Here is a 21,035-nt window from a genome sequence, read left to right as displayed (position 1 = left end):
GCCAACACATCATGAATAAAAAGTGAGCAAAATAAAGGATCAGTAGAAAGCGGATGAAACAGAAGGCGTATTTTAAAACCCAGCCCCTTCTCAAGCAATGCATCTGAAAAGAGTCTTTGAAAGCAAATCTGAAATTATTAAATTTGAGATGGTCCTTTACCATCAGAAACCTCTCAGGACTTGCGAGGGAGAAGACAGGCAGTGCTGTATTGTTAGGAACCCACTGTGCCCAGCTCTGCTCACTGCCGAAAGCAAAGGCTCTGTTCCATAGGGACCAGGCTGGAGCCGGGAGAGGAGGCAGCCACCAAGAACTCCCGTCCCAAGCTCGGAGCTGCTCCAACCCGATCAGCCACACTCTCGCTCCGGCCCTCTCTGGGCATGAGCTTGGATATTTGGAGATTGAGTGTCACTCAAAGGCCCACGTGTTAGAAGCTTTGTCCCCAAAGCTACACATCACCTGTGCTAAGATGACGACAACTTAACCCAGGTGTGATGACCAGGAGGCGGACACAGCGGGAGTCCTCGGGCACGCCCTGAGAACGGGGTACCCACGAGAGGGTTGGGTGTGGACGCCTGACCTGGGCGGCCTCCCGCGCTGCTCCTGCCTCTCCGAGGGACCCCTCCTCTGTGTCTGCTCAGACTCGCGGGGCTCCCCAGTCTTGGACTGAAATCTCCAGAACGGTGCGCTGAATTGACTTTTCCCTTTATCAAATAGTTGTGGTGACCAACAGCTGACCAAGGCACACGTCTATTAGTCTGAGCTCTCCAGGGAAACGGGAAATGGTTTATACATAAATACAGGTTTCAAGAAGTTTGTAGGAAATACACACAAATGAAATGAAAAAACCGCATGAGTTTTAAAAATGCCTTTCACCTACATAAACGAATCTTTTCACTCTGTTTTTTCACAAATGTTTTGACATAAACACATCTGTGGGGGAGGGGGGTGTGGCCAGGCGAGGGGGAGGACAGAGATGGATGTAGCATAGGAATCACTTACAATAATTGTCAGGGCTGACAAATCCAAGACTGGGGCAACGCTGGAGATGCGTTCTGAGTCCAGGGAACCTTGAGTCCCACTCGGAACCCAGCTGTGATGGCAGGAGAAGTCTCTCCACTCGCGCACTCTATCCTGGATGTGTGGGGCTCACACACACCGGGCACGGCAGTCTGCTTTCCTGCTGCGCCCACTCTCGAATGCTGCTCTCCTCTGGAAACAGCCTCAAGACAACCAGAATTGACGTGCAGCCAGACGTCTCAGCAGCCAGAGTGGACACAAGCTCAGTCGTCAATAGCCCAGTGCCCTGGGACACGCAGACCGGGTGGGTGCTTGGAGCCGGCTCCTGGCACTTTCAGCAAAGCTTTGTCCATCTTTGGCCTTCAGTGGCCGCGCTGGGTGTCTCTCTTCTTCAGTCCTCCTCGCTTCCCTGCCCCGCTGTACATGGATAATACTGAACCCTTTCACATGTGCAGGTTCTGGCATGGGCTCTGCCATGCGACAGCCACAGCACCTCACACAACTCCCCAAACCTAAACTCTCTCCTCTGACATGATTTCTACTCAAAGAGTCATTTTGAGGGACTGGCATTGTGGTGCAGTGTGTTGTCACCATTTAACAATGTCAGCATCTTATATCAGAACTACAGTTTGAGTCCTGGCTGCTCCACTTCTGACCCAGCTCCCTGCTCATGTGCCTGGGAGAGCAGCAGAAGATGGTCCAGTGCTCTGGCCCCTGCACCCACGTGAAAGGCACTGAGAGAGCTCCAGGCTCCTGGCTTCTGCCTGCCCAGGCCCAGCCATTATGGACATCTGGAGAGTGAGCCAGTGGGTGGAGAGTCTCTCTCCTCTCCTCCCCTCCCCTCTCCTCTCCTCCCCTCCCCTCTCCTCTCTTCTCCTCTCTCTCTCCTCTTCTTTCTTCTCTCTCTCTCCTCTCCTCTTCTTTTTTCTCTCTCTCTTCTCTCTCTCTCTCTCTGTCCATCTCTGTGACTCTGCCTTTCAAATTTTAAAAAAAGCCAAGTTGAGAACCAACGGATACTTGCATTATAGAAACTATTTTTGAAAACCATAAAACACAAAAAGAAACTGATAATGATATGGTGGATGATAAAAATAGCCAATAACCATATCATGTTATACAAATTAAAGCTCCACTAGAAATATATCATGATATACGATGATATGATATATGATATGATATTGTAATATTAATTCATACCTTAGGCTTCAGCAATTGTCATCTCATGATGGTGACGCCAGGGGCAAACACCTGGTTCACCACAGTCAGGAAGCTACAACCAGACAGCAAGCACGCAGCAAACACGCAGTGGAATACGTGGCACTGAATCTCCTACCGAGGCCTGAATCATCTGTAGTGCCCACAGTAGATAGAGACTTCGCGTCCAGAACCTTGTTAGGTCTACTTCAGCCTCCGGAGCAAGTCTGTCTCCTGACAGATTAACTCCTACAGCAGGTGAGGCAGAGGCCACAGCAACCCCACTGCACCGCCCAGCGCCCGGGGGGGACAGTCCCGAGGGCGCGCGGGGATGCTCTCCTCCTCCAAGCTTTCCCGACGTCTCTTCTTCCTTTGGTCAGCAGCTGCGCCGACTCCAGCTGAGCTGTCAGGGCTACTGCTCCCTCCTTGCTTCCCCACTCAGCTCCCCAGTGTCCCGTGTGCCACCTGCAAGACGTGTGCGGCTCCAGAACCTCAGGGTGAAGCCTGGCCTGAGGCCACTGCAGAGAATGACAGGGTATGGAAACTGGAGGGGAGGATGGAGGGGTGGGGGGGAAGGAGGAGGTTGGGTGGGAGGGGAGGAAGAGGAGGGGTAGGAGGGGAGGAGCAGGAGGGGTGGGAGGAGGGCCAGAGGGCCAGGTGGAGGGCTGGGTGCCTGAACAGATACGCGAGTGGAGGACGGACACACTGGTTGGCAGCCACAAGGGGTCCCCGTGGGTCACAGAGCTTAAGGTTTTCTGTTTAAGGGCAGAAAGCTTGCCCCGCCCTCGAAGTGGTGGTGCCTGCGATCCTGCCTCCCACGGCGAGCGCTGCTTCCCTCCTCACGTTTGTCCTGCACGTGCTTTCTGTGCCCAAGCTCTCCCGGACGGACGGAAGCTCCTGCGGGGGCCGCTTCCCGGGACTCTGCTGCTCGAAGCCTGGCGGCTCTCCACGGCTGCTCTCAGTCCCGAGCCCGGCACTGGCTGCACTGGTTCACTCCTGACCTGGACACCGCCCTGCCTGCTTCAGTGGTTTTCGTGCCTTGGCTTCCAGGTGAGTACATTGAGGCCAACATCCACGGCTTGTTAGGGGCACACTGGGATTCAAGCCCAGAGCTTGTCTTTCCCAGGGCTCACGCACTAACCCCTGCACCTGGGGAGGTGACACAGGGGGAGGCGAGGAGTCGCTGGCACAGGCACTGGTAAAGGTTCTCTCCTCCAGGATCCTGCCAGATTGTCTCCAGCCTGGCCCTGTGGACCTAGGGTAGGTTGAAAAGAGTATCAGTGGGGGCTGTTGGTGTTATCTTCGTCCCTAGCCCAGAACCATGAGGCCATCTGTTTCCAGTTAGATAGCCCCATGACCAAAGGACCTGTGTCCCAGAGAGCAGATACCAGGAGATGCTACCTCTCACGACCGAGTCTCTCTCTCTCTCTCTCTCACACACACACACACACACAAACATACACATGCTCACACATACATACACATGCACACATACATACACATGCACACACACATACATACATACACACACATACATACATACACACACACACGCACACACACACACTTCAAAGCTCCTGCCCCCAGTGGTTCACTTACTAAGTATCATCTCCAAGCTCGAGGTGGCCTGGCACAACCCGGACTCCGGACCACGGGCCCTCCTGAAAGGCCTGTCCTCTGCTGTGTGCTGCCCTTCCACATCTAACCTGGGCAGCACGTGGGGTCACCACACGTGAGACACTTCCTGTGCTTTGTGTTCGGAATCAGGACCACAGCCCGTAGTCAGACAGGAGTTAGAACCGCCACAGCGTCGCTGATGAAGACAACCTAGAAAGTGACACTTAGGATGAGGACAAACAGATGCTTCCTCCTCCCTCCCAAAGCTGGAGGTGGACTGGGGGTTAAGAGTGCCCACAGCAGACACCGGGCAGCCGGCTTCCTTGGGGGCATGGATGCTGAGGTTTTCATCCAGCAGTCCCGGTAAAACCAGAGAAGTCTTTTCTAAACCACCTTGTTTGCACCAGGCAGGTTGGAGTAAGCAGGGAGGAGGCCACCTCCAGGAAGGGCCTTGTACCCCAGCCTCCCCCGACGCGTGTCACCCCTGTGCAGTGCAGAGGAAGAAGCGAGGGGCTGGGGGAGGAACCTTCCTTCTGAGAGCTGTCCCGGGGCAAACGCCCAGCAGAGTGCCCCAAGAGGACTGAGAACCTGCACAGAAACACGAACACAGGGAAGCACCCACTGCCCCCACGGCCCCGGTCTCCACTGGTGCGTCCTGTACAGTGTCTCCCAGCCACAGATGTGGGCTTCACTCTGTCTAGTGGGCAGCCGGCCCTGTGGTGGAAGTGCCCACTTTATTTTGTCCTTGCTGGCTTTGTGCAGCTACTGCTCCCAACAGGCACCTTCCGTGAGTTCTCTGTGTGGAGTGCACGCTGAGCGAAGTTTATAAAACCCCACGCCCTGCCTGCGGTTCCTGTGGCTTCCCGTCCGAGGGCTGCAATGACATTGGGTGACGCAGGCAGAGGAAGGTTAAAGTAAATATGCCTTCCATTTGCATTTTTGGAAGAACATCTACAGCACACCTGCAGTCTGTGCAGCACCGAGTCATCACCGGCGGTCGGGATGTGCCGGCAATTTATCACCTGCACAGCTCCACGGCGAGATCTATCTGGGAAATAGAAAATGCGTTTCCCTGCTCTGGTAGCAAGAAATCAATCTGCGGCTGCTTTGACACATCCTGATCTTGTGATTTAAGATCCTTAATCAGAGAAGTCTCGGGGAGGCAGAGCATTGGAATAGAAATAGAGAGCAGGTAAAAGAGAAATGTGCAAGCGAACGGCCGCTCCCCAGCCCCCGACCACGTGGGACACACGAGCAGGAGTGCGTGACTTCTGACCCTGGCGCCCTGCGCTCAAAGCCTCACTCAGCCACGCCCGAGGGCTCCACCTGGGTGCATTAGCCTCCCTGAGCTTCCCTAAACTTCGATACTGGTTCCTACCTCCCCCAGGCTTCCTGATGGTGACAGGAGGGTTCATCCTCGGGCTGACTCAACAGGATCACCAAGAGGAGACTGTGAATGCCCGGGAGGTGGTACGAAGTAGCCATACGATCCCTTCCTCCTGTCTAGGCCTCTTCAGAAATGCGGCCTCCCAAAGCAAGGCCCCTCACGTTGCTTGACGACTCATTACGGCCACCTGCACACCTTGGAGCCAGTCACCTGTTTAGGGAGGTTTTCTTCCCCTCTACCCACCCATCTCCTCTGAACCCACCAAAGCCCATTCTCCCTAAGCTGCAGAATGGTTCAGCCACCACCGCCTCCGTTCCAGCCCCAGCCAAGTGCCTTACGTCCGTGAGAGAAATGTGGAATCACGGGGTTGTGCCGTAAGCCAGGAATCACAAGCAGCAGGCGGCCTGGCGGCAGCCCAGCCCTCTGTGCCTCCTACACCCTCGCCTGTGTGTCCCTGAGACTCAGCTCAACAGCGTGGGCCACACTTCGTAAGCTAGTGTTTATTTTGGTCATAAAGTTGTGCCACAGAAGGGGAAATCGAACAGGTGCAGGCAAAGCCTGCCCACCAGCATCTCCCAGTGTGGCCGAGCAGGAGTGAGTCTTTGGACCTCCAGAAAAACATGAAAATAGGAAATTCCACAAACACTTTAAATTCCTGCATTTTAAGTGTAAAATGCTGAAAAGCTGCAGAAAATCTGTATATTTTAAAATTGGATGAATAATTCTCTAAGAACCTATCATACAACAAATATGTCTGTCCCTTCACCAGATCCCTGTTCCTTCATAAATCAACAGAGTATCATGTTTCTGTGATCGCCATATGCTTGCACGGTTGATGACTGAATTAATCACACAGGCGGGGCACACGCCACTGGTCACAGGGAAAGATTCATCCAAACCCTATGGATGCGCTAAAGAAAGAAAGAAAGAATAATTAAAGTGTGGTGACTGCTTTCTACCGAGATATTGAAACAGTGCAATGGAGTAAGACTGAACATTGCTACTTTGTATCCCAAACACCAAAGTTGCCTCAAAATTCGAATGCAGCAAGTTCACACGACTCAAAGTCAGCCAGAGACTGCAACACAATTATATGTTCAATATTACTTCCCAAACACAAAACAATATGAAAAAATAATTTGCCACTTAAATATTAGAGTTTGGTTCAATAAAAATCATGTTTTTTTTTTCAAGTGAACTGAAACCATTTCATTAAACATAACAATTATTTTCAGCATGAACTGGAGTGATCATAGAAGCTAATAAAATCTACAGTAATTTCCAATAAGCAAGCAAGCTAAATTGGATTTAAAAGCAGATACGGGGAGTCGATGTTCAGCCTAGCAGTTGAGAGTCCCACATCACACATCGGCAGACAACCTGGATTCAGGCTCCAGCTCCCGGCTCCAGCTTCCTGCTGAGCAGCCCCGGGAGGCAGCAGTGCGGGCTCAGTGACTGGGCCCTGCCACCCACGAGGGAGAGCTGGGTGAAGTTCCCCACTCCTAGCCTTAGACCCCCTCTCAAACCACGCAAGTGTGGACGTCTGAGCAGTGAACTCTCCCTCTCACTTCCTCTCTCTCCTTCCCTCTCTCACCCTCCCTCTCAAATAAACAGGCAAAATTTTTAGAAGGATGACAATACTCATAATTCTTGCAATTTGACCTCCTAAATGACTTCCAAGTACATGTAAACGTGTCCACCCTGCAATAACTACTCGACTCTAGGGTATTTTCTCTTTCATGGAAACAAGGCTCTTGGAAGTTATGACGACCGCTGCAGGACGTATGGCTGGAAGAATCCGAGGCGTGTGATACCTCTTCGTCCACATTTGTTGGGTAAAGTAAGAATGGACTTTTGAGACACCCTATTAAGTGGTCTTACTCATGGGAACCATTTTTACACTCTTGAAAAAGAAGTTTTTCTGGAAAACAGCAGCCAAATTGCATGAGAATGACGGTAAGTGAGGGGACAGTGACCAGAGGCCAGGCGAGTGTGGGGAGAGTGACCAGAGGCCGGGCGAGTGTGGAGACATCGACCAGAGGCCAGGTGAGTGTGGGGAGAGTGACCAGAGGCCGGGCGAGTGTGGGGAGAGTGACCAGAGGCCGGGCGAGTGTGGGGACAGCGACCAGGGACAAGGCAAGTGTGGGGACAGCGACCAGAGGCCAGGTAAGTGTGGGGAGAGTGACCAGAGGCCGGGCGAGTGTGGGGACAGCGACCAGAGGCTGGGCGAGTGCCGCTCTTCATGGACTCGGCGGGTTATTCTCAGGTGCGCAACGACTTGGAAGCTGTGCACTCCCTTGTGAGGAACCGTCTCAAGGAACCACCCCATGCCCTTGCTATGAAAAGCGGTGAACACACCTGCCCGCCTGCACCCCCCGGCACTCCTGGGAGTGTGCACTTGTGGGCCCGCCTGGCCCTGTGGATCTGCACCTGCTTCTCCACAAGCTCCCAGGTGATTTATGTGCACATGCCAGCTTCAGAGTGGTCACTCCACTCTGAGTGACCGCCACACAGATCAGGGATGGGCAAAGCATGTTACTTGTTACTTCTAAGGTAATAAGCAATAAACTGTAAAGTCAATTAAAATAATTTCATTCACGTAGAACATAAAAAGTAGTAGACAACTGGTGTAGAGATCTTATCAACAAAAGTTCAAATAACAGCATACCTCTAGGGAAGGGGGAGATAGGAAGAAGAGGAAACACACTAAATTCTCACATCACTTTGTGACATACAGATGTGTGTAACACTGTTCAAGATACAAAGTATCAAGCACGCTTTGAAGCTATCACGGGATAAATACTGCAATCACAATTTTCAAACCAACGGCAGTCATGAAGTCTTGAGCAAGACGGTATAAAACAAGCCATGAAAACAGAGGGAACACCCAGAATAGCATGAGAATCTAAGAGAGTGCATTGCCACCTGTGCTGTTTGCAAGAAAAAAACTAAAGCCAAGTGATGCACAATGGTTAAAGATGGAAGGATGGTCCGTGCATTAGGACAAGAAGCGAGAGTGAAATGCAGGCCACTCTCAGTGGGAAATAGGAAATCAGAGACACAAGCGTTAGAGTCAGGAAGCACGAGCGGTCTTTCTTGGTAATTATTGCAATCGAGCAAACTCCGGGTTGCTCATCCTTACATGACTAAATCTCACCTCCACCTACTCCACACCTAGAAAAACACCCAGTCGGGCGGTTTTCATTTTGATTTCAAGAACACGGATATCTAACAGCTGCTTCCAGCCACCTGGGCCTGGCATGCACACAGCCTCTCCCTGGTCCCCTGGTCCTCCCATCCGCCCAGCCCTGCGACACCTCCTCCATGACTTTAGGCCACGCTGCAAATCCTCCACCCACCCAGGCCCCACGCTCGTTCCCAGGCGGTGCCCTTGATTTCACCCGCTGACAAGTCAGAACCAATCAAAGGAAAATCCCCACCGCTGCCCCGTCACAGGCTCTGTCCCCACAGCCTTCCTTCCCTTCGCTACGAGTGAGCGGGACGCACAAGTGACTACCAGCAACTTCACCCAGGCCCAAACCTAAACACTATTTCTCTTCTTCACACCATTCGAGGACATCCTGTGGAGAATCCCCCTGCATTCCTGTTAATATTGATGATTCCCAATTCTCCTGGATTGATTGTTCACATCAGGATCAATACAGTTCTGTCTGTGTGTGGTTCTTAGAGTACAGGATTTAAAACTGCTCATCTTCACACTTCAACTACTGACTCACTGCTGTTTCTCTGTGTGTGGAAAGTTGTTGAGTTTTCTGTTCTTTCATTTAATTTTGAAATTTATTTTTAAATTTTTATTTATTTATTTAGAGAGAGAAGTCTCATCCGCCGATTCACTCCCCAAATGCCTGCAAACAGCCAGGGCCAAGCCAGGCCACAGTCAGGAGCTGGGAGCTCAACCCAGGTCTGCCAGGCGAATGGCAGAGACACAATTACTTGCGCCATCACTGCCTCCGGTCACGGTGTCCGTCATCGGGAGGTTGAAATGGAGAGAACCGGGACTCCAACCCAAGCACTTGGGTATGGGAGACGGATGTCTCCACTGGCGGCCTAACCGCTAGGTCAAAGGCTCATCCCTCGGGCAGGTGCCATGGCGCAGTAGGTTAATCCTTGCCTGCAACACTGGCATCCCATATGGGTGCCGGTTCTAGTCCTGGCTGCTCCTCTTCCAATCCAGCTCTCTGCTGTGGCCTGGGAAAGCAGTAGAAGATGGCCCAAGTCCTTGGGCCCCTGCACCCACGTGGGAGACCCAGAAGAAGCTCCTGGCTTCTGGCTTCAGATCAGCATAGCTCTGGCTGTTGCGGCCATTTGGGGAGTGAACCCAGGGATGGAAGACCTCTCTCTCTGTCTCTCCCTTTCACTGTAACTCTACCTCTCAAATAAATAAATAAAATCTTAGAAAAAAAGGCCCACCCCTAGCATTTACTTTTGATAAACAAATAATAATATTTCTATACACGTGTGCAAGGGTAAAGACCAAACCAAATCAGGGGATTAGCGTCTCCATCACCTCAAGAACTGACCTCTTCTTTGTGCTGAGAACATGCGCCGTGCTCCCGGCTAGGTTTCTCGAAACCCACCATGCACGGTCACCCACATTCACGCTGCTGTGCCACAGGAGGCAGGGTCCATGCCCCTGTTCAGCTGCGGCTTACGTCTGCTGACCCATCTCCCCCAGGGGCGCCCTGCTCTACCCAGACTCTGGAAACCGCTGCTCTACCCTCAGCCCAGGGAGGTCAACTTGCTTGGATTCCACAGATCATGCAGTACCTGTCTCCCTCTGCGTGGCTTGTTTCTGTCACTAGTATTTCTTCCAGTTCTGTCCATGCCGTTGCTAACCAATGTCAGAATTTCACCTGCTTGATGGCTGTCACCAGCTCCAGAGTCAACCCCTGGTGCCTGGCCAGGTGATTTGCCTGTGGCTGCAGGTGAGGTGCCCGGCCAGGTGAGGTGCCCGTGGCTGTAGGTGAGGTGCCCATGGCTGCAGGTGAGGTGCCCGTGGCTGCAGGTGAGGTGCCCGTGGCTGAAGTGAGGCGCCCATGGCAGCAGGTGTGGTGCCCAGCCAGGTGAGGCACCCATGGCTGCAGGTGAGGTACCCGGCCAGGTGAAGTGCCATGGCAGCAGGTGAGGTGCCCATGGCTGCAGGTGAGGTGCCCGTGGCTGCAGGTGAGGTGCCCATGGCTGCAGGTGAGGTGCCCGGCCTTCCTCCTTCTTGCAGATTCACCGCCAGGCTGCCCGTGCTGGCACTCTTCTCTGCTTCCATCAGCGGCTGCTCCCGTCTCTCTGCTGCCCGTCTTCATCACTCAGACTCTTCACGCTGAAGTGCCCTGGGGACAGTCCTGCAGGCTGTGACGGCTGTGAGGAGACATCAACATAACCAGGCACCAGCATCTCGCAGTTTTAGCTCTACTGGACAAACATCAGCACCAGCCTGATTTCTAGAAGAAAAGGTGACTCGGGAAACCATCTATGCATTGAAGAAATAGAATTTAGTTATCAGAAACCTTCCCACAAAGAAACTCCACGACCAACTGGTATCACAGGCAAATCATGACAGATACGCGAGGAAAAAATATTCTTTCATCTCAACTGTCCTGGAAAGTGGAAAAGAACACCTGTTCTCTAACAAAAGTGAAATTCATCCTGTGGCACTGGCGCTGCGGCTCAGTGGATCAAGCCATCACCTGTGAGGCCAACATCGCACTGGTTTGTGTACTGGCTGCTCTAGTTCCTGTCCAACTTCCGGGTAACGTGCCTAGGAAAGCAGAAGATGGCCCAGGTACTTGGGCCCCTGTACCCATGTGGGAGACCTGGACGAAGGTCCAGGCTCCTGGCTTTAACTCGGTCCAGCCCCAGCTGCTGTGGCCACATGGGGAGTGAACCAGCAGATGGAAGACCTCTCTCTACCTCTCTGTTTCTCCATCTCTGTAACTCTGCCTTTCAAATAAATTAAAAAAAAAAAAAACCCTCATCCAGTTCATACTTAAAATGTACCTGTTCCAAGTGGAATGTTCATCAAACTGAAGCCAAATTCCATCAAAGAAAGAAAACACATAGAGACCAAGTTGTTTAGGGAGAAAACATTTGATAGAATTCAGTTTATATTCATCATGAAAATTGTTAGCTAACTAGAAATAAGAATCCCTTCTGAAGTTTAAAACAAAATAAAATAGAAAAGGAAATGGAAGAAACACAGAGAGAGAGAGAGACAAAGAGAGAGAGAGACAGAGAGAGACACACACACATGCACAGAGAGAGAGAGACACACACACACACACGCACAGAGAGAGAGAGAGAGAGAGAGAGAGAGAGAGAAGGAAGCATGCAGTGGTGGGGACGGGCGAGGAAGTGGCTGGAGGATGGGAAAGGAGAACCTGTCCTGGCCGGGGATGTGGTGGGGGCGGGGCAAGGCACAAAGCCAGAGAATCCAGCAGAGGAACACTCCCCTGAGGTTGGAGCAAGTCTGTTCGCTCGCACGCCCGTTCCGCAGTCAGTAGCGTTTGCCATCTCACGGTCACTTGGTGATCATGGCTTTTAAGCAGCCACAGCTAGGACGGGCTGAGGCAAAGCAGAGCATTCCCACTGGTGCCCCCTGAACAGGCGATGCTGTAAAGCCAGCGTGTCTTGCCTTTCTTAGAGCTTGACAGCGACACATTGAAAGCTTTCCCTCTGCAGCAGGACAAGGAAGCCGCCATCGTCCCGTCTAACAGGCACAAAAAGGGAGCCACAAAAGGGAGGCGTGAAAATAGAGAAGGAGGAAGCGCATCTGCAGATGTAGAATTGTAAAGTCAGGAGATGCAAATGACCTGCAGAAAGGTCATCACAGCTGCTGAGAGTTCGTGGCAAGTGTGCACATAAAAAGCAGGCATTTCTCTAACTATGGAGATGCCGTGAACTTAGTGACAACAGCATTCACAAAGATGGGGCATCCGTGTGGAAGAGTAACTCCCAGTCCTCCGTGCGAAAGCCACAGAGGAAGTCCTGGGCGGGGTTTGAAAGGGCATGAACAGCTGGAGGGAGGGCGTCCCCCGAGGAGGCGAGGACCCACTGCTGCGAAGGTGACGCTGCTCTCAGTCGCTGTGGACCCAGCGCATTCGCGGTCAGAACTAAACTCCTGCGCAGAGCAGAGCAGCGGACGCCTCGGCCACGCGCGGAGTCTGCCTGTGCCAGAGCCGCTGAGCGGAAGCTGGGAGAGTCCAGGTCTCACCAGGAAACCCGGGGAGAGTAGCGTGCCCACGTGACGGGGGCTGCTTCCAGGATTAAATGAGTCAGTTCAATGCTGTTTCAGACAGTGCAGGGCAAGTGGATGGTTGGGTTTATTTTGGTGCAAAAAATGCAAAATCCGGGTATACCCATTCATGGAGAGCATTTAGTGAGAGCATATAGGATAAAGTCACATTTATTGTAAAGAAAAGCACTCTCATTTTCTATCGTATGCAGCATTGAGGGTGGCGTTTTCTCTTCCAGCTGCACCATTCAAGTCCCAGTGTAGTGTTTGCGGCGCCGTACAGTGTGACGTTATCAATTCTGTGTAACGTGACTCTTTAACCCACAGGGTTTTCTTAAATGCATTTTCACGTCTAAATATATGACTTGTTATTAGTCTGCTATCATTACTTATTTTACTTTGTTAAAACATGTGAATTCAGGGCCAGCATAGCTGCATAGCAGGTTAAGTCACCGCCTGTAGTGCCAGCATCCTATATGGGCATCGGCTCGTGTCCTGGCTGCTCCACTTCCCATCCAGCTCCCTGCTAATGGCCTGAGAGAAGCAGTGGAAGGTGGCCCAAGTGCTTGGGCCCTGCTACCCATGTGGGAGACCTGGAGGAAGCTCCCGGCTTCGGCCTGGTCCAGCCCTGCCCATTGCAGCCAAATTGAGAGTGAACCAGTGGGTGGAAGATCTGTCTCTCCTTCTCTCATAACTCTGACTTTCAAATAAATAAATAAATCTTTTAAAAAGCAGACAAAATAAAATCAAAAATGTCTTCTCTTCAAAACGGACCATAAGAAGACTTCTAAGCCACTTAACACCAATTCGAATCTAACAGACATGGTGGCAAGTGAACAGCTGGCTATTTGTAAAATACAACCCTGACAAGCATTAAAAATGTCTAAGAGGAGTGAATATTTAGCCTAGTGGCTAAGACGTCCACGTCCACGGCAGAGAACCTGAACTTGGTTGCCAGCTCTGACTCCGGATGCTGCTAATGCGGGACGTGCTGATGGCTCCAGCAGCTGGGTTCCCACCGCTCGCGTCGGACCCGGAGCGAGTTCCTGGCCCCTGGCTTCAGCCCGGCACGGCCCTGGCTGTTTCGGGCATCTGGGGAGTGAAACCAAGGATGAGCACTTTCTCTCGCTCTCGCTCTGCTTCTAAAAAAAAGTGTTAGAAGTGAGCACATTGGTGTTGGGTTTTCAGGAGGAAAGGATCACTGGGACCTCTTTTAGACACAGATTAGGGAAAAAGAAATAGTGTCTTCAAAAGGGGGCACCCAGAACCCAAGACACCGAAAAGTAGAAACCAAGAAGGGACACTGTGCTTGGTGTACAAACCCAATCCTACGTCTACGTGACGTCCTGGTCTGCAGACGGCCTGCTGCTTCCTGTTACGTCCGACGTGGGCCCGCGGGACGGAGTCAGCATCAGTGCCTCGCTGCTCCCTTCCTCTGCAGTCGATCTCACCTCCCGCACTGACTCTTAAACAAAAGGTCAGAGTCACCTCCCTACAAAAGGTCAGAGTCACTTCCCTACTTTGTGCTTTTCCGTCTACTTGGACTTGTGAGGCCAAGAAGCCGGGCACCTGCCCAAGGAGGGGATGAGGGCTGCAATGAGCCACAGAGCAGAGGCGAGTTACAGAATCACCGTGGTAGTTACTGTGGCTGTCCACCGCAGCGTTCGTCACTTGTCACGATAACCGAGGTCAAGAAGGGACACGAGCTGGGTGGACCCCTCCACGAAGGTCAGCTAATAGCCACGGCCGCCAGGGGTTGTCCAGTAAGTGGCTGCTCTGAACTGATGTCCGCTTCCTTGGAGCCAGCTCCCCTTTCAAAGAAGCGTTCACCTGAACTTCAGGATGGCCCCGCGAGGCAAAGGTGGCGCCTGCTACTCCCAATACCCAGGCAAAGAAAGGAATCTGATGCCTGGATTCCTTGAGTGGCTTCCCGGGGCCCACACAGACGGCAGAGGACTGCCTGACGTCCCGACTCCGAGCCCAAGCCCGCCTCACAGAGCCTGCCAGAGTCGCCAGCGCTCACGTCCCTGTGAACAGACAGCCACGTGCGATCGCATCCTCCGAGCTGCAGAACAGCCAACAGTCACTGTGCTGTGTTATTGACACAGAGATTCAGCCAGGATTTGAAAGTAGCCCTTGTGTTGACAGGCATGTCCGAGGCTCTGGGACAGGATCCTGGTGTTTACCCTGCCCTCACTTCACTGGCTCAGAAACTCTGTCAGGAGGCTTCCCAGGCTCCTGCTGCGGTGCCAGGACCCTCACGTGCAAGTGCTGAACTGAGAAAAAAACCCAGTTATCCCGAACCACGGATGCTGCCTCCTCAATTCAAGTCTGCTTGCATGGACGCAGGAATTCCCCACAGACCGGCTCACCCAGCATGCGGTGCTCAGAAGGGTGAAGTCACAGCCTCTCTGATGTCACCTGTACCAGAGTGACCTCCCCCGCCACCATTCAAGAGCAAGACGGGGCTTTCTGCATTCACGGCGCCCTTAGTCTGGAGGACGATAGACACCAGTGCCTTCTGGGAGAGTGAGGAGCAAGGGAGAGCTGCAGCAGCATCCAGACAGAAGGCGTCTGAGAGGAGCTGGAGACTGCGCTGATTCTGACAGGTGAGGGCTGTACCTAACAGGAGGGAGTCCTTGCTGGGGGAGGGGGGGAGAGGGTGAGGGCTGTACCTGACACGTGGGAGTCCTTGCTGGGGAGGGGAACAGAGGGTAAGGGCTGTACCTGACAGGTGGGAGTCCTTGCTGGGGAGGGGAACAGAGGGTGAGGGCTGTACCTGATGGGTGGGAGTCCTTGCTGGGGAGGGGAACAGAGGGTGAGGGTTGTACCTAACAGGAGGGAGTCCTTGCTGGGGGGGGGGGAGAGGGTGAGGGCTGTACCTGACACGTGGGAGTCCTTGCTGGGGAGGGGAACAGAGGGTGAGGGTTGTACCTAACAGGAGGGAGTCCTTGCTGGGGGGGGGGAAGAGGGTGAGGGCTGTACCTGACACGTGGGAGTCCTTGCTGGGGAGGGGAACAGAGGGTGAGGGTTGTACCTAACAGGAGGGAGTCCTTTCTGGGGGGGGGGGGAGAGGGTGAGGGCTGTACCTGACACGTGGGAGTCCTTGCTGGGGAGGGGAACAGAGGGTGAGGGCTGCACCTGACAGGAGGGAGTCCTTGCTGGGGAGGGGAACAGAGGGTGAGGGCTGTACCTGACACGTGGGAGTCCTTGCTGGGGAGGGGAACAGAGGGTGAGGGTTGTACCTAACAGGAGGGAGTCCTTGCTGGGGGGGGGGAAGAGGGTGAGGGCTGTACCTGACACGTGGGAGTCCTTGCTGGGGAGGGGAACAGAGGGTGAGGGTTGTACCTAACAGGAGGGAGTCCTTTCTGGGGGGGGGGGGGAGAGGGTGAGGGCTGTACCTGACAGGTGGGAGTCCTTGCTGGGGAGGGGAACAGAGGGTGAGGGCTGCACCTGACAGGAGGGAGTCCTTGCTGGGGAGGGGAACAGAGGGTGAGGGCTGTACCTGACACGTGGGAGTCCTTGCTGGGGAGGGGAACAGAGGGCGAGGGCTGCACCTGACAGGTGGGAGTCCTTGCTGGGGAGGGGAACAGAGGGTGAGGGTGTACCTGATAGGAGGGAGTCTTTGCTGGGGAGTAGAACAGAAGGTGAGGGCTGTACCTGACGCCTGGGAGTCCTTGCTGGTGAGGGGAACAGAGGGTGAGGGTTGTACCTGACAGGAGGATTCCTTGCTGGGGAGGGGAACAGAGGAAAATTGAGGGGCTCAACATCTATTGCCCCTAAAGGGTATCTGTTGAGTTCTGGGGCTGTACTAGATTGGGGGTGAGGCTGATCTGAACCCCCTAAAATGGAAAGTGGAAGGGGGAAGGAACAGCTACTCCCACAAGACTTTTGCCAAATTTCTTTGGGGAACTTTCAAAGAAAGAACAGAGAATTACAGATGTGTGAGTGTGTGAGTGTGTGTGTGTTTGTATGAGTATGTATACATGCATATCCTATGTATTTAATATCACAACCTTCCTGATATAGCAAACTTGGATAGTAATGTCTCATAACAAGGGATTAGCTACATGGCGGTCTAGCTATAAAATTCTGCAGCTTTGCAGGCAGTGTGGAACATGCGAAAATCCTGTTAAACAGAAATCGTCAAGAGCACCATGAAGCTACTGACTCCATGTGTAGATAACACAATGCACCGTCATTACATATGATTTAAACAAGAGAACAAAACTCAAGCAAGTTTAACCATCTAGATTACGTTTCAGATATTAAAGGAAAAGACATACACCATGGTGGGCGTTGTAGGTTAAGCAGGTTAAGCTACCACTTGGGACGCCAGCACCCAGTATCAACATGTGGGTTTGAGTCCTGGCTGCTCTGCTGTGGAGCGAGTGTCCTGCTGGTGGACCGGGGAGGCAGCAGACGATGGCTCAAGTACTTAGTCCTCTGCCACCCATGTAGGAGACACACACGGACTCTGGGGCTCCTGGCTGAGCTCTGGCTATTGGGGAGCATTAAGGACATGAGCTGGATGATAAAGACTGATCCAGTAATGTGCTCCGTAAATGCCATTATCTAACACCAGTGTTGGACAAAGCATGCACACCCACCCCTCACCCACTGATCTCTCCCAGGAGGACAGATGCTGTAGTGAGGGGAATAAGCCTCCCTCCCCTGGACTCAGCATGCTGACCCCAGACCCTGGGAACGTGACAGAAGGGGCTTGCAGACACGGTCTAATGAGGGATTTGGGGATGAGCGGATTAGCCTGGATTAGCCAGGGGTCTGATGGGATCACGGGGCCTTGGCAGGGAAAGAGGAAGACAGAGAGATGTGATGATGGACGCAGAGGTGGGGCTGCACTTGGAGGCAGGGGGAGGGGCTCCCCCACCAAGGAATGGACAGAGGAAGAGCACAGGGACCTACCCTCCGCAGAAGGAGCAGCCCTGAGGGGCCACTGAGAATCCCGACCCCCAGAACCAAAGCCGGTAGATCTGTACAGCTTTAGGTCACTCTGTTGATGGTGATTTGTCACAACAACAACGGGAATTTAACACAGACTAAAGATTCAATGCCTGGAATTCGGAGGTAAAGTCCCTGGGTTCCGGTCCTGGCTCCACTCCTGACTCCAGCATCCTAAGGTGGAACCTGGGAGGCAGTGGCGAGGGCTCTAGGAATTGGTTTTCTGCCACACCTGGGGGAGACCTGGACTGTGTTCCCAGATCCTAGCTGACCATAGTGCAGTTCTGGCCCCTGAGCGCATTCAGAGAGTGAACCAATGATGGGGTCTCTCTCTCTCTCCCTCCCTCCCCCCTTTCCCTCTCCCCCCTTCCCCTTTCAAATAAGTAAAAATTTAAGACAATTCTATTAGCAAGTTAAGACCTGTTTAAGTGGTTTGGACCAATTCTCCAGATCAAACAGTAAGACACGGATTTCTAGACCAGTGGGTTGCTCGGGAGCTGCTCCCAGGAAGCACGTGTGAGAGGAAGAGGAGCAGAGGAGGGAGGAAGCCAAGGAAGGGGGATTCCAGCCCAGTCCTGGGGAGGGGCTGAGCCAGTCCTGCAGACAGACTGAGGAGCTGAGTGACAGTTCAGTCTGTCCAGTGCCAGGAGAGCTGGGTTTCCTGATCCTTGGCCAGCCATGCACTGGCTGCACGTTGCTCACAGGAATGCAAACCCCAGCCACTTGTATGGTCTGCAGGTCTGCACAGGGGCTGCCGTGGGTTCTAGCGGCCAAGCACAGGTCTCCAGAACAAGTCCCAGTGGAGGATTATGGGAAGCAAAAGCCAGTGAAAACAGGGGATAAAGGCCAGAGCAGACAGAACCTGCAGACGGGAGCTCGGGGACTCAGCAGATTAGGGCAGTGTGTCTGTGATGCAACGTTTTACACTTTGATTATTTAGGGTACAACTCAAAAATTCACCAAATGTTTTAAGTTACAGAATCTGTTAGCAAATCTGATAAATTAGCAAAGGGAAAAGACAGACCACAATCATTTTGTTGGTTATGTGGAGGTACACACTCATTTCTATGTTTTAATAAAGCATCAATTGCATCGCTCACACTCAGGTTCCATCTTCACTGTTTTCTCCCAAGGCTTGCTGCCCCTTGTGGATGCCACTCACAGGTGCTCTGGCAGTCCTGTGTTCTTTCAGGAGAGAAGCATGGCAGGTGCACTGAAGGAACTTCGATAAAACAGTGACAGAGTTCCCTGCTCTCCAGGAACACTTGAATTACAAAATAAATGCTGGAGATTCTTTTTGGCAAACATAATCATGTAAGAACCAAATTGATTCATTCTTCTAAAATAGTGGCATTACACATCACTTTAAAAACCAAATGACATCCACACTCTGTAAAAACAATAGCCAAGGGGCATGGTGAAAAATGTTGTATAAAAATTTGAATACCTCGATCTAACGTTTCTCCCTGTGATCTCATAGCTATGATATCAAGGGAAGTCCTTTAGCTTCTTCACTGTCAAGACACATGGTAAATCTATTTACTGAGCCAATTTATATTGCTTGTGTCCCCTAGCCTCGTCCTACAGCCAGTGAGAGGGTCCGCAGAGGTACAGACCGCAGAAGGCCTTGGGTCCTCTCGCAGGGCTAAGGCCAATCCCTTCCAGGACCACCCACACTGGGCACGGAGCTGTTGTTTTTTGCAGCATGACTGCTGCCTTGATTTTGCATTTCCAGTGTTGAATCCTCTAGGGCTGGGTCATAAAGAAGTGACCGGGAGCCGAGCACAGACAATACCACGGTGATGACACAAGTGGACCTCGGAAGACTTTGGTGTGTGTCTATGTATATGTGAAGGCAATCTTGGAAAATTTTTTCTGGTGTTTGGCCCACCATGACACACAAATACAAGAAACTGAAAAAGTACAATTTTTTGACCCCTCTTGTGGCTTGTGATTTAGGTAATATTTCTCTCAAAGCAGAATTAAGGAAGGACAACCCGTTTTATTGCAAACACTGGAGCAAAAGCCCTCCGAAAGCAATTGCCCATCTGCACTGTGTTGTCTCCAAAGAGCATTTCTGGCTTTCTCTATGAATAACTAGTTCTGGATTGAACAGTTCTCACTCTTGTTCAGGCTGGAGAGGCCAGCGTTGGGGCTGGCCCCAGCAGTCCCTCGAGTGCTCTCCGCTTGCTTGCGGTTCTGCCAACCTTCAAACCCAGGATACCCTCATCGGTGCACAGACAGACGCTTCCAGGTGGACACTCAGTAAAATGTGCTGTTGCCATCTTTGATCATTGTTTTACTACAGAGACTACTGAAAAGGCAGGGAAATCCCTGCTTTGGATCCCAGGACAAGCACACCTGCCTGAGAGTCCTAGAGTGAGGCAGGCCAGGAAGAGGACAGGTTCAAAGCCACATGGAGGAGACTTCACTTCATGGGAAAAAACCAGGAAGCCCCATTCACATTATGATCCCAGTCATGGAGGCATTCAAAGCACTTAAATCCCTGTTTTTAAAAAACATAAAAACCGGGCCGGCGCCACGGCTCACTAGGCTAATCCTCCGCCTAGCGGCGCCGGCACACCGGGTTCTAGTCCCGGTCAGGGCGCCGGATTCTGTCCCGGTTGCCCCTCTTCCAGGCCAGCCCTCTGCTGTGGCCAGGGAGTGCAGTGGAGGATGGCCCAGGTGCTTGGGCCCTGCACCCCATGGGAGACCAGGAAAAGCACCTGGCTCCTGGCTCCTGCCATCGGATCAGCGCGGTGCGCCGGCCGCAGCGCGCCGGCCGCGGCGGCCATTGGAGGGTGAACCAACGGCAAAGGAAGACCTTTCTCTCTGTCTCTCTCTCTCAGTGTCCACTCTGCCTGTCAAGAAAAAAAATAAAAAAAAAAAATAAAAACCAGGGATTCTGAGCAAGTGGCCTACACAGCGTTTCTGTGATCGTTTTAAGAGACACTGAATGTTAGCGCTTCAGACCTGGGGTTCACCCGCTCACTTAGGACGAAGAAGACAGAAGAGAGTACAGACGTCGCTCACCTCATCCAGCTGGGACCTGCAGAGCCAGGACCAGTAACCGACCTCCTGCAACGGCAGTGTAGCGCGTGGTCTCCCCCAGCAGGCAGCCGAGGCCCTTCCTCTAGGTCTGCGTGTGGAGCGTTCCGAGGCCGAGCCGTTTCCCACCCGAGTCCTGTGAAGACGGGAAGCATCACCCGCGGCTGGCGGACAGCAGAGCTGTTCAACGGTGCAGCCCCTCCTCCAGAGACCCTGCAACCACAGATTCACGACGCACAGACAACTCTTCCCCAGGAAAGCAAAGCTCCGTGTCGGAACGCCAGGGAGGCGCTTTCCCGGGCGCTCCTGCTGACCAGTCCTGCCCGCGTTTGGCTTACGCACTCATCAGATCCCTAGAAACATCGCTTACCTGCGCGCCTCCTCCCAGGAGCGGACAGCCCTGCGGTTCACTCAAGAGCTGGGTCCTGGACGCCAGCAACTTCATCTGAAAGGACTGGGATAAAACTAGAAGGATGCTTGTCAGGTGCTGGGCTCCCGACTGTGGGCTCAGCCTGTAGGACAGGAGTTGCCTTTGAGAAAAAAAAATACAAAAACCAATAGTA

General features: G+C 52.7%; 2 long non-coding RNA genes across 2 annotated transcripts; both read right to left on the bottom strand.

The window, feature by feature from the left end:
* Positions 1-2,159: 2,159 nt before the first annotated feature.
* LOC127492648 (uncharacterized) lies at positions 2,160-11,131 on the bottom strand. Its single transcript, XR_007922310.2, has 3 exons — positions 10,005-11,131; positions 3,812-4,039; positions 2,160-3,467 (listed from the first exon to the last, which is right to left on the bottom strand). It is a non-coding gene; the product is annotated as an uncharacterized lncRNA (long non-coding RNA).
* A 453-nt stretch (positions 11,132-11,584) lies between these two features.
* On the bottom strand, positions 11,585-20,651 carry LOC127492649 (uncharacterized). Its single transcript, XR_007922311.2, has 3 exons — positions 20,458-20,651; positions 13,795-13,927; positions 11,585-13,554 (listed from the first exon to the last, which is right to left on the bottom strand). It is a non-coding gene; the product is annotated as an uncharacterized lncRNA (long non-coding RNA).
* Between the last annotated feature and the right edge of the window lie 384 nt (positions 20,652-21,035).

The sequence above is a fragment of the Oryctolagus cuniculus genome, chromosome 16 (assembly GCF_964237555.1).
Source record: "Oryctolagus cuniculus chromosome 16, mOryCun1.1, whole genome shotgun sequence".
NCBI classification, from domain to species: domain Eukaryota; kingdom Metazoa; phylum Chordata; class Mammalia; order Lagomorpha; family Leporidae; genus Oryctolagus; species Oryctolagus cuniculus.
The sequence above is the reverse complement of the archived record's forward strand: the minus strand, read 5'-3'. Positions and strand labels throughout refer to the sequence as shown.